This window comes from Lepisosteus platostomus, chromosome 4, assembly GCF_059453375.1.
Source record: "Lepisosteus platostomus isolate fLepPlt1 chromosome 4, fLepPlt1.hap1, whole genome shotgun sequence".
NCBI lineage: Eukaryota > Metazoa > Chordata > Actinopteri > Semionotiformes > Lepisosteidae > Lepisosteus > Lepisosteus platostomus.
Window position 1 is genome coordinate 49601055 of NC_142614.1, and position 14346 is coordinate 49615400.

The window sequence follows — 14346 nt, forward strand, 5'->3', positions numbered from 1 at the left end:
GGCTTATGAACAAGCTACGTACCTGTCCATATTGTTACCTATCCAATAACCTGGTTTCTTTCAATAAACAGCTGGATGAGATCCTAGGATCATTTTTACTACTAACTACCAACCGAGCTAGATGGGCCAAATGGTTTCCTCTTGTTTGTAACCATTCTTATTTTTTTAAGGGTGTAATTAAATACCGGGGTCTCAGTGACTGGTGTACTGTACAGTAGCTGTTATTGTGTCACGCTTTTTCTGTAAGACTTTGTGCAGCATCTCATTCTTCCATTAGACCCAAAAGCATGTAATTGATTTGTTTTTTATTGTTCCTGAACATTTCTGAAGCTCCAAGCTGAAACCACAGAAAGGTCCTAAAACTGCAAGTGAACTGGAAATTGTCCTCCACTGAATAATCAATTATGACCATAAATTATACTAATACACAACCTGAATACCTTTTGTCAGGGACAGTTTTTATCACGTATGTATGGGATTTTTATTGAAATAGAGACTGGTGTGCTAACCTCAGTAATGTAGTGTTATAAAAGATATGTTCAAGGCATTATATACATTTTCCAAGATCTACATGACCTTTTACAAACGTCTTTAGAGACCCGGCATTGACAAACATACAAACAATAATAGGGTGATTAGGAGTCCCAGGGACATTATTGATTTTCTTTTTTTAGGTGTTGTCTCATAGCCTCAGTCTAGACAATGGAGTTCACATTGTTATGTGGTGCTGAACTAAATACTTTTCTGAACTCCTAAAACTGACAAAGCAGATTACATATAAAAGAGTTTATATCAAACTGAAACTGATGTTAGTTTAAGGAAATACATGCCATAAAAGTTCCCAGCAATCCCTGTTGCAGACAAGTATGAGGTTTTTTAAGTAAATGTTTGTTTGCAGTTGTTTACGTATGAAAGGAAACTCATACTGTGTTGTGAAAGTACCCCAAAGAACAAAAGAATGAAAATGATTCAGTTATGATATGTGTTAATCATGAACTTAAAGAATTTAAGAAAACAATGTTAAGTCCCTCACGGTAATGAAAGATGAGATAATATTTCAGTTAAGTGCAAAGAGTGAATTAATTATTAGTAAGCTAAAAGTTTTGGATGTTCCCTTCAGAAATTGTCCTTCTTTAGGTGCATAATACTAAAGATGAATATTTTTTTGGTAAACGTTCATGGTATTTTTTCTGTGTGCTGTGTGCTGAGTTCAGAAAAGTTAGTGGGATGAGAAAAAAAAACGATGTCCATATTATTATTAAATAAATTAATATTAAATATACCATTGACTGGTTATTGCAATGAAAGCTCACAGCAGGATATCATAGAATTGTTTGAATCATTTGATGCCTGTGCTATGCCCCCTGTAGAAAAAAAGCCAAAGTAACAGCAAACCTAATGATACCCTATTCTAAGCCTCTCAGGACTAGAGAACACACTCTGTGGATGCTGCACAACTGCTTACCACAGCCGCTTAGGTTAGAGGCTGTGTTAATTGGAGAGCAAGCAGAAAAATGTTTTTTATCTTTCCAGCCTGCAAAGTCAAAGTCTCCTAGGCTACCTAGAGCAGCAACTTAGACACGGTTTTAACTGGAGCTTGTGGACTATTCATGTGTATTGAGTGTCCCCCGATCTGATCAAATGTAATGTTCAATGTTGATTTCTTAATTCATTTCAAATTATTGCATTAATTACAATTACAAGGACGTGAATAGGCTGTGTCAATGAAGACAAGAAAGAGACAGAGAGAGCCTGGGGACAGCAGAGTGAAAGCGAAGGGGAGGAAAATTATGTGTGCATATATTGTTGGGTGAATAAGTCTCTGATGGTGCCCTGAAATGAAGAAGTCTGGTGCTACAGGGAAATCTAGAGGCTGCTAGAGTGACTACGCAGACTCATTTAATGCTTCTGTCCCGTAACTCCTGCTGTGAAGGAGACTGATGCTGTCAGCAACATAATCCTCAACACGCAAAACACTCCTGACACCCAGTGCAGTGCGGTGCCATGGGAATAGGCAGAGAGCCTGATTCAAGCTCCTATGGCAACACAAGTGCCCCAGGATGACATGCTTTTAACTGCACTGTGCCTGCCAGTCCAGCCAATCTCAGCTCCAGATGACAGGTACTGATAAAAAAAGAAAAGAAAAGTGACCCTTAAACATTAACGCCTTTTTTTCTGAATAGGGTTTGGTACAGAAGATACCAACAGATAATCTGTCTGAGGGAAAACTGCAACACATAGATGTTTTGCTATATAAGTAATGACAATGAATGTTCAGATGAAAGAATGCTGTCAATTGTGAAAACATTGGATATTACTTTATATCCATGGGTTTGCAGTTGGATTTAATGCAGGGGCCTACATGGATTCAAGCAGCTGCATGTCATTTAGGATTTAATTATAAAAAGATTTCCCCTGTCACAGGGATACCCGTTGGGTACCTGTGAATCTTTTCAGATATTCATTGAGTCGCCCAACATCAATTGTGCAAGCAACATTCTGTTTCTTGAATACCTCTACCATTTAATGGTAACACATCCGATAAGCTAGAGAGTAATTACGTTTTAGGGACAAACTGTGCAATATGATCAATTGGGTTATCAGGTCTGTTTAATTTATTTATTAAATATGATTGCTTTTTCCTACCATAGTTAGTATTACTAAAACATTGTTCTTTCATTATTAATGCATTAAACAATGCTTGGATTTCATGCAGAGAATGAAAAGTAACGATATGTAATATTTTCCGACTGCATGCTTCAACCATTTCAACCATCAAATCAATTGGAACACTAACAGAGTATTTACATACAAGTAAAGATAAATTATTATTACTATTTTGGGGATGATTTTCTCTTCTGATAATCATTAATATTCATAAAGATGAATGTTACATTTTCATCCATCTTACTGCATCAGTGGAGTTCCAGTGCATGGGACTTTATTGAAAAGGGAATATTTCTATGGAAATCCTTTATGATAAAATGATGATAGGTTATTGACTTTCTTATTGTTTACTTTGATAACCCAATGGCTCTTCTTTTCTGTGAACCAGCCAACGGCTTATGTAGCACATAATAATTTAAGATTTATGACACATATTGCCTTATATTTATGTATGTAATTCTGTAAAATAAAACAGCATAATGCATAATTCATATACAATTATGTATGAAACATTTTTTATCTCTGCTCAAAGATGGTTGCTGTAATACTTGATACAACACACTACACAAACATGAATACATACATTAATTAATGTATCTCACCTAACAGTATCTTAATGAAAATAAATCAAAATCACAAATTATGTGCTCTTATGATACATACAGCTGTGTGGAATCTATAGTTGATTTAATGAGTAGCTGCTTATGGTCAAGTGCTACAATTTGGCTGTAGCCTAGAAAGAAAAGTTGTATTTTTGTATTTGTTATTCTGTAGTACAGATGGAGAATTTGCTCTACAGTTAGTAAGTTAACCTACCATGGATATGAAACTCATAGAGCAGCTCAAGGATAAAACTGACACTAACTGAGCATTGACTTCTTGGGTTCAGCAGCTCAAGACTCTGTTGTTGAGCAAAACATAACAGACTGAAAGGTAACATCAGAAGCCATGTCCTGAGTCTTCTTCTCTGCTACCATATTCTGAAGGTCTACACTTCAGAGGAGTATATTCTTGCTACTAATAAAAACATTTTCTAACAATGGACAGTTTGTGTGGGTGCTTCTCTGTGTGCATGTGCATTTTGGGGAGAAATGTTGTAAAATAAGATCATAACATAATGGAAGTAACTGATAATTTATCATTATTACCTTCTATTGCAATAGAACTATTGCAATAACTAAAGAAATGCTGGAACAAGCAGGGTCTTCTAGGCCAATATTTCAAACTCAAATTTTGTTTTTTTTATTCTTCTTTTCCTCACCTAACACAGGTCAGAAGAAGCTACAGTAGGATGATAAATGTACCTGATTTTGTTTTATGTAATATTTAGTGGTATAATATGTCAAATTCATGCAGGCTAATACATTTCCTAATGTTGGCCAAGGTGGAAACTAGTAATATGTCTCAGTCTTAGAATTGATGTAGAGAAAGGTCTCTTTTGGTCTCAAGTGTAAATATACTCAACATAAGTTATAGTGTGTAGGTGACCCAATGCTCCATTATGCAAAGACAATTACCAAACTCCAATTATTGATGGTAGCAGAGGTGCAGTCTTTTCTACAATTTAGTAATAGCAGTTCATGCTTTTAGCTTATGTCATTTTGTCTGTGTTTTATAGTAGTTCACACTGATAATTGGTGCGCATCTAATAGATTATGCATGTCAGACAGGAGGCTGCATATTGATGCAGAGCAGCACATTAATTCATTTGCACAGCAAGGATTTATGGCATATTGAGCTTCACTTTCATTCTGAGCTCTCTTTTCTCTCTAAGGCATCCTTTACGCATAAAGGAGGAAAGATGTTAAGTTTCCTTATCTGGCTTTTAAAAGTACATTTTAGAATTAAAGTAATTAAAATACATTGCAACCTAATCATGGAGAAATAATGGAAAACAATGAGAAAGAATGGAATACAAGAACAGATTCACTGTCACTTGCCAGAGTTTCAATAAAATTAGGATGGGTAAGGATTTTGTATAGTTTTTTTTTCCTTTTTTGGTTCTGATTCAGAAAAGAAACTTAAAATTAGTAAAATTTAACACTTTGTGCGCCTTATGTACACCTACTGACCCTCACCTTATTCAGTAGATGCTTTAACTATTGCTGTTGGCCAGGAGTTGATGTCATCAGATGGAGCTTAGCTTTCATCACACGTTTCAGCCCCTGTCTATAACACCCTCATGATGGCAGGTCAAGAGTGATAGCCAGTCACTGCTTATCTCCTCCAGCTTAACTCCTCTTTCCAGTTCTAGAGCCAGCATGAGGCTTCCCCTTCTGCCTTTCTCAGCCTCTGGACTGCTGTCTTCCTGTCTTTCCCAGTCAATCCAACGGTTGTCAGCATTCTCCACACTGATCGTGCTGGGAATCCTCTGCATGCAAGCTCCGCCAGAAGCAACCATGTCTGCCACCCTTTCCCTCTGCAGTCTTCTACCAGATCTTCGTATTTGGCACTTTTACTCTCAGAGGCCTCCTCACATGCTTCCTGCTGTGGCACCGTCAGCTCAATGATGATGATTTTTCTCTCTTCTGTGGACCACATCACCACATCTGGCCTTAAGGATGTTTGTACAACCTCAGGAAACAGCAGACTTCCTTTAGGGTCCACCCTCACATACTGCAATGGAGCCTTATGCAAGATAGAGTCTTTTGATTTTACTTGACCGTGTCAGCTTCTCTCTCTCCCAGACGAATGTCACTTTATTTGTAGATCCTCCATAAGCTAGCTGTTTCTCCCTTTTCTCTTTCTCCTGGATTAAACAAAATCCTCTTACTCAGACATTTCAAAGATCGTTCTCACCACAATAAACAATAGTGTCGAAAGCAATAAAACTAAACAAGTAGTGTATTTAAGGGGTGGGGGGATAAAGTAAGCACAGAGGCTTGGAATAGTAATAGTACTGTCCAGGTACCAGTAATAGGTGGCTTTCTGATAACAGACAGATGGGATCATGTAACAGTACAGAGGGACGGTGAAATTATAGAAGAGTCAATAATGATCTACAGAGGGAAAACAACAGGGCTAGGGAGATATGGTGGAATGAAAAACGTGATCAAATGGAAAATGTCACAATGTGGAAGATTAAAGACGTTAAAGGCTTGACAGGAAAGAGAAAAATGGGAAGCAGAGCAACAATTAATGGCAAGGGTGAAAGAACTTTGGATACAACCAAAATAAGAGAGGGAAGCCATACCTTGAGGAATTACTTGGAAAAGAGCAAAGCCAGATGATCAAATCTACATAATGAAGATGAAGATGGGCCTAGCACCAGCATGGTTCTAGTATTTCAAATGAAGAAGTAGTGAAAAACGATTAAAGAATTAAAGCAGAATAAAGCAGTGGGGTTTGCTGAAATATGAGCTGATCTAACATGGCACTGGGGGGGAGATATACAGTACTGTACAAAAAGAATGATCTATGAGAGGTGAAGGACCAGATGATTTCCCACAAAAAAAAGGTCCTTATACCTTTGCAGAAGAAATCACAGGCTAAAACATATATTCAAATGCATCTTAAAAATTTCAAATCAGAATATGGAAAAAACAAAATCATTCATCCAATAAAATCACTTTGGATGTAGGAAAATATGTGCAACCACCTGTGCTGAGAAGAGCGATAGATAGAGTCTGGGACCACAGCCAAGATATTTTGTGTTCTGTGACTTGATCGAGAAAGCTGGCCAAGGCCTACAGAGATATTGTGGAGAACGGGAGTTGAGTTTAGAAGCAGATATTCAACAGGATAGCTTTGGGTGCAGCAGTAAAAAGTTGTGTGGGGAGTCAGATTCTGTGCTAGTAGGAAGGGGTGTACACCAGTGCTGAGCAATTTCACCTTTACTGTGCTACATTTATGTGGAAGCAATGCTACAGCTGCCAATCTTACAGGAATGACAGATTAATTAAATTAATTCAAATCTTTACAGTCTGGAATCACAGTGGTATATCACATTTTCAGGCTTGCACATATTGCAGAAGTTAAGGTGTTGATATGTAAAGCAGGAGACAGTGTGACAAACGAATCTCCTCAGTGTACAGTAAAGGGCTTAGTTAGCTTGTTTGCAGAGTATTAACACAGTTCATGTGGGGTTTTCCCTCTTTATTTTCTGTTTATTCTGGGCACGTGATCTCAGTTTGTAACAACTCTGCCTGTGTGTTTGTAGTTTTTTTCTCTCTACTTTAGGCTTCACAATGCATCATTGCCCTGTCTTGTCGTCTGAGTGAGAAAGCCACCATTTTACTGACTGTTCTCTCGTATACTGTCCGAAGCTTTTTCCAGCTCTCATTGGTTTTTTTATCTTCTGCTATAAATAACACCAACCTGCAGTCATTGTTGTTGGAATTTCCATGTACAGTACAGTTGCTTGGTTACCCATTTGTCTTAGGAAAACATTATCATTGAATATTTTGTACATCTAGGAGAAGGCTCTAACGCACATCTTGGCCATCTTTCTGTGCTGTTTTGACACGGTAATTTTTTATGGTTTGGCAGTAACGTATAGAAAACAGCTAATTAATTTTCAGCAAAAATCAGTGCAACAAAAACTTGTCAAAAGTAAAAAGGAAAATTGAGATAAAAGTTTACTATTAACAGTTTAACAGCTTTGAATGAAAAAATAGATGCTTTGGAAGTCTGTTAAACAGAAGATGATAACTGTGTAGAAGAAGTCACATTGGAGTTTTGTGTATCACACAGTCTTTTTAAGTGAGATAAGAGTCATAATCTGAGTTGAACAACAGTTGTGCTCCTTTCCTAAAATAAAAGAACTATATCCAACTGAATTCTATGAACGTATAAAAGAGATACAAGAATAATAACTGGGAAATCAGGATTAATAATGAAAAAGAAATATCTAACAAATGAACATTAAAGAAAAAACATTGGTCTGGCACATGGCTCTGTATGCAAAATTGACTTTAAGAATGGAAGACATAAGGAAATGACATGAGGTATGAAGACAAACAATGTAATGCAGAATAAGAAGAAAGAAGGTGAAACAAAATGGACACCACACAATAATGGCAAAAAACCTGCAATGGTCATATTCTATGAAGCAATGGTCTGCTCAAATACTTGGCAAGGATTGTAGAAGTCACCTTCCAATTCAATATAGAGCCTGGTTACCTCATTAAAGACTTCAAAGCCACAGTACAAACATAACATCTACTGTATGTTTTAAACATGAAGATAAAACAAACTGATTCCAACCGAACTTTACAAACCTCACCATTCTGTGGCAAAGCACATGATAATGAAGACCTATTACTTTAAAGATCGTGCCCCAGAAAAATAACCTCAGAAAATGTTCAAAATGAATTATATTTGCAATTATGAACCATATCCTATGTAAGATATTCTAGCCAATTACAGCATTGTTTCTAAGGACAAAAAAAACGGAATAAATATGACATGAGATACTGTAAATGTTCAGCTACTGCTACAACAATTGCATGTCATCTGAACTTCACACATGGATGGCTATACTGTGGTTTTTGGACAATGTTTTAATGATACAATTTATTCTGAAATGTCAAAATGGTTTTAATGTACAAAACTTTCAGTGATCAGTACCACCAGTGCTAACTTTCCTGCAGAACATCACGCAAAAAGAAATGTAAACACTGAAGTGGTAATCTTAGTACAATAACTTACTTAGAGTAGAATAAAAAAAAATCAGATACTTTCAAATACTACAGTGTGTTCAAATATATTCAATATATTCAATTCATTCAACCTTACTCATGCCTCTATAATGTTTGGACTGTTATACCCTGCTTACATACTTACAGTATGTCACTATTTGTCCTCTGACTTTCATAAATATAACAAAACTTCTGAACATGAAAAATGGCTAAATTACAAGAGTCATTTAAAGTGGAGAAGACAGAACCTGATGGCAAGTTATCAGAAATACAACTGAGCACAACTTAAAAACAAAGCTTTGGCTTCAGTGAATGTTTATGATCATTCAGTCTAAACTGTTTTCCCTTTTCCCATGCCAATAGAAATGCAACTGACCCAGTGTACTTCCTTTACAATCATAGAGCAAGTAAGGTTTGTATCTCACTTTCACATCTCTAATTTATTTATTTATTGCATGATGAGTTTACATTTTTGATGCTGCTTTGCTGAAACCGTTTGTTCTGCTTTACTCTCCGATGACATCTCGGCTTATCTGTTGCTCCAATGGTGACTGCTTTGCTGTGCTCAGTTACAGTAAAAAGATCTTTCCACTTTGCCTTCTATAATTGATTGGTCAGTAATGAGTATAAAAGCTTTCTACCTAGATGGGTATGTTAAACCTTTTTCAACAAATGTAAATGTCCTCCGTGACATACGATTGTTGAAAGCAGGCATATTGTGAGAAGTGAGATGCGCTCTTCTACAGCGGTCAATGTATTGACCTCTTTAGCACTATATTCATTGTTATTCAAATATTAATTACCTGTCGTCTCTGTAAATACAAAGAAAAAATCATTTATAAGCTCTGGAATTGTCAAATTAGGGGTGGTAACCTGCTAAAACTGCAGCACTAGGGCCCAGGGCTCAGTTCCTAACCTGGGGCATTATCTGTGTGAAGTTTATTTTCCCCTTGTTCAGGTGAGTTTCCACCAGGTGCACCAATTTTTCTCCCACAGTCCAAAGACTTACTAGTAGGTGTCTGTGTTTGCCCTGCGCTGGACTTGTGTCCCATCCAGGGTTTGCCCTGCCTTGTGCCCGTTGCTTGCTGAGATAAGCTCTGGCTCTGCCACAAGCCTGAATCGAATTAAGCTGTTAGAAAATGGGTGGATGGAAGGAATTTCCGCATTATTTAGTGCAGAAATCAATAAAAATACATCACTAAGCAAGCCTGGAATGATGGACATTTAGTTGATATTAGAAAATGTAGAAGACATAGACAACTATATTATGGGCAACTATAAAAATCAAAATATGTTATCTGCTATACAAAACTCAGCTGTTTCATAGCCTTATCATAGAGTATTTAATCTTTAAATTATTTAAAGACAACAATGGATTGTTTTGGTAAGGTGTGCTAAAGCAAACTCAGTAAAACTCAAAGGAATAAATGATTTAAAATGGCAGTTATGTCATTCAGAAAAAAACTTTGAATGTCAATTTTAACAGCAAGAGTAATGTTTGCTATGCAACTTAAAAACAAAAATTGAAAAAAAATGGTCCTGCATGTTTACATGAGTGTGTACTTCTGGAAACAACAGTAACGTGACAGGAAGGTGAACCACAAATGCAGCTGTGAAGCATGGAATTCATTTAATTCACACCAAAATCTCACCAGGGGTGTGTTTCAATTATTTCCAGGATTGGAGAGAGGTTACTGTGGTTCCAGTAACTTTTTCAGATATTCGGAAAAAGGAGATAGACTCAGTGTGTCAGCAGGTAATAAACTGTTGTGTATTTCCTGTGGGCTACTTAGAAAGCACATTAATAGGCACTAGCCAAGATGTACTCATCTAGACATACAGTATCACGCCACTCTCCACCACAGGTGTTAAATGTCCTACTGTCCATTAGAGTTGCAGATCCTCAGCCAAAAAGCAGGGGTCTGTCTTTAAGCAAGGAGTGATATGCTGCTTCTCTGGTATATACTCAGCGCTTTTGGACAAATATACATTCAAGCGTGTCATTGAAATCTAGGCTTGCAGAATTCTCCCTGAAAGACAATGCACAAAAGGCTAAATTTGCCACATGCGTTAGTAAAAGAGCATTTAAATAATAATAACAATAATAATAATAATAATAATTATAATTATAATAATAATCATAATCTAATAAACTTTATTTTATATAGCACCTTTAAAGATGGCTTCTCAAAGCGCTTTAAAGAATGTCAACAAAAACAAATAAAAAGAATACATAGGATAAAACAATTGCATTATACAGAGGAGACTGAGGATGGTGGTACTAAGAAAAGCAGAGGGGTGAAGAATGGAACAGTTAAGTAAAGGCTTTTCTAAAGAAGAAGGTTTTGAGTCTGGATTTGAAGGAGTTTAGAGAAGGTGACTCTCTGACATCCTTGGGCAGAGAGTTCCAGAGCTTGGGGGCATAACAGGAGAAGGCCCTGTCACCCATACAATGTAGACGGGCTTGGGGGACAGTAAGGAGACCAGAATTTGAAGAGCGGGTATTGAGGTGCCAAGCCATGCAGAGCCTTATAGCCTACTAGCCATGCAGAGCCTTATAGGTGAGCATGAGGACTTTAAAGTCAACACGGAATTTGACAGGAAGCCAATGCAAGGACTCCAGGATAGGAGTAATGTGATCACTTGCACTAGACCTGGTCAGGATTGTAGCTGCTGAATTTTGGACATACTGCAGTTTGTTCAAAGTAGATTTAGATACCCCAGCGAGTAGAGCATTACAGTAGTCAATTCGAAAGAACACAAATGTGTTGATCAGCTTTTCAACCACAGTTAGTGATAGTATAGGACTTAGTTGAATGATATTTCTGAGGTGAAAAAAAGATGTTTTGACAATATGCTGCACGTGTGGGTCAAATGTTAATCCAGAATTGAATATCACTCCAAGGTTTTTCAATTTAGACTGAAGCTCAAGTACAGAACCATCTACAGATAGGGTTACAGGATTGGCTTTATGAAGTTGGTGGGGGGTGCCAATAAGCATGACAACAGTCTTGTCACAGTTAAGAAGAAGGAAATTTTGAGTCATCCAAATTTTTATGTCAGAGATTCAATTAGAATAGAGACAGGCACATCAGTGTCAGGTTTGGTATGGATGTATATCTGAGTATCATCAGGGTAGAAATGATAGCTGAGGCCATGTGATCTTAAAAGCTGACCAAGTTGAAACATGTAAATGCTGAAGAGCAAGGGGCCCAGTATTGAGCCCTGAGGAACACCAGACTTAACAAGACCAATTTCAGACCTATGCCCATTAAGAGAGACAAAGTGACAGGGATCAGTGAGGTAAGACAAGAACCATTTGAGAACAGTGTCAGAAACTCCAAACACAGTCTCAAGACAATAAAGTAGGATGTAATGGTTAACAGTTTCAAAAGCAGCACTGAGATCAAGAAGGATGAGTATAGAAAGAGATCTAGAATCAGAGGCTATTAGAAGATCGTTAGTGACTTTGACCAGGGCAGTTTCTGTGCTGTGAAGTTGAAGGAAAGCAGATTGGAGGTGGTTATGTAACTGGAATGTGACAGCACATTCTAGAATTTTAGCAAGAAAGGATAAGTTGGAGATGGGGCGAAAATTGTTAAGATTGTCGAGAGACATAATAATAATAATAATTAATAATAATAATAATAAACTTTGTTTTATATAGCGCCTTTAAAGGTGGCTTCTCAAGGCGCTTTACAGGATGACAATAACAATAAATAAGAAGACTACAACAATAGCCATGTTAGGCTTTTTTGGCACGGGGGTAATGGCAGCAGTTTTGAGGACCGTTGGTACAATGCCAGTGCTATAAAGTCAGACTTAGAGGTGGTAGTGAGTGATACTAGCACGTTCTTAATTTTAATGTTTTCCAAATCACTTCTTGTTAAGGGTTTATATATTTTTTGCAAGGGCAATTTTTTACTCCAGTGTCTTTTTGTTCAGATGTAGTGTGATATACTGTTGGTCTCTTGCTGTGGGACAAAGTGATGAAAGCTGAGTCACACTCAGACTTTCTGTTTTATCCCAGTGGGGTTTCATTTCCCTCCAGACAAACAGACAGGCCACCCAAAGGTCTGGTTTTATATTAGATCTGCTTCTGGGCTCAGTCTGCCTCAATTAACAATTAAAACAATGAAGACTTTTTTTTCTGTCCTTTATTCCAATGAGTCCTTTGATACCTGCAATGATTAAAGACATTAAAACATGTAAGAATTGCAGTTAACACTAACCCATGTCAGAGGGTAGAGAAAAAAGAGGAAGCTAGAGGAGGAGAAAAAAGAGAAAGAGAAGAAGGGACTAGAGAAGAAGCATAGTGACATTTATTATAATGATATATAATCACAACATGACAGAAATGGAATTTCAAGCTATTCTTTCCAATGGATAGTAACAGACAAAAACAGCAATCCTTGTTTGATGTTAAATGCTGGACTTCAGCAATAAGAAAGCTGGATTTACCACTATTTATAAAACTTCAGAGGTTGCAGTTGATACATTATGAATGTGATAACAATCTACTAACATTCAAGTATGCATTCAAGAAAGCATTTATACAGTACATGATAATAATTTCACTGGGTCCCACCAAAAAACACAAACTAGAGCTCAAGTGGAAATTACAGGCAAGTGTATTTAAATTTGAAAACAGGAGGCACTTCTTTAATTGGAGAGTTTAGAACAAGTCATTCAGCCATGTTGTTGAAGCTAAATCCCTGGATTCTTTCAAAACACTGCAAGATGACATCCTCAGATCAATTAGCTATTAACTACCAAATGGGCTACAGTATATAGTCCTAATGGCCTCCCTAGTTTGTAACCTTTCACATGTTCTAATTTGACTATTCTTGACAAAAACGCAATCATTCAGTAGTGTTTAGGATTTCCCAGGATAATGACAAGCTCTTAGTACTATTTTTTTTACATATAATAAGGAATTTATTGTTTCTTCTACACACTCTATTACATTGGTAAGTTGACACATTGAAAGCATGAATTCTACAAGGTAGAAAAGCCCTTTCACCCTGGGTGTTGGCTGTCACTGAAAAGTGATGATGATGTCATTTAACAGGAGATACAGCTTTCACTATTTCATAAGTGTCAGTTTTGAACAAGCCTATGAATTAGAACCTGGCAAAATACATAATGGAATAGGACCCCTGTTACATTTATATGGGGGTATGCATCAAAGATAATCACGAAAACAGTGACCCATGGGGCAGGTGATCTTCCCTTCATTCACCATGTGAGTGAGTAAGACATCTAAAATAATGGTGCTTCAATAAACCAATCCAGTTTTTCCTCCTGATATCTTGGGCATTACTGCTGAACAGAGGGCTTAAGCCTAAACTAAAATTCAGACCTTAAGAGTGCAAATGAAAGCTCTCAGCCGAAATATTTATGAGAAGAACATTATAAATCCCACAAACGATAATCCCCTGATCATTCAAGCCAATATTTAACTGCACTCAGCTGTGTATGATGTGTTAATAATGGAGAGGATCTCAAGACCTCAGAGGAAGAAAACTACTTAATAGAAATAACTGTTAGATAACAGTATAATACAGTCCCAGTCAACCGGTCGCTTTCTGTGACCTGAAATACTTATCCCCAGAAAAACAGACACAAAAAACACATTCACTCCTGCCTACAAGCTGAGTGCCACAGGGCCTTTCAGTTAGTTAGTCAATGGGCATTACATCAAAGGCCAATCACAGAATCGTAGGCCTGATTCTGCCAGCTTCACTAAGACCTTGTCTGCTTAGTAAATTGCATAACTGAGATGCTTTTCACTGAAATGAACTCAAAGGTACCAGAGCTGTAAAGCACATGCATATTTTTTCAACATACATCTGTACACTTCTCTGAGCTGGCACTAATATCAATCTTTTCTACCACCAACCAGTGGATTTATACATATGGAGCTAAAACAATTCTTCGTGAGGGGTGCAGAGGTTAAATAAGGCCTGATAACAATGTGCTTTTCGATCCATGATACAACAATTTTGTTGTTGTTGTTGTTTTTAAAAAGCTATCTCCA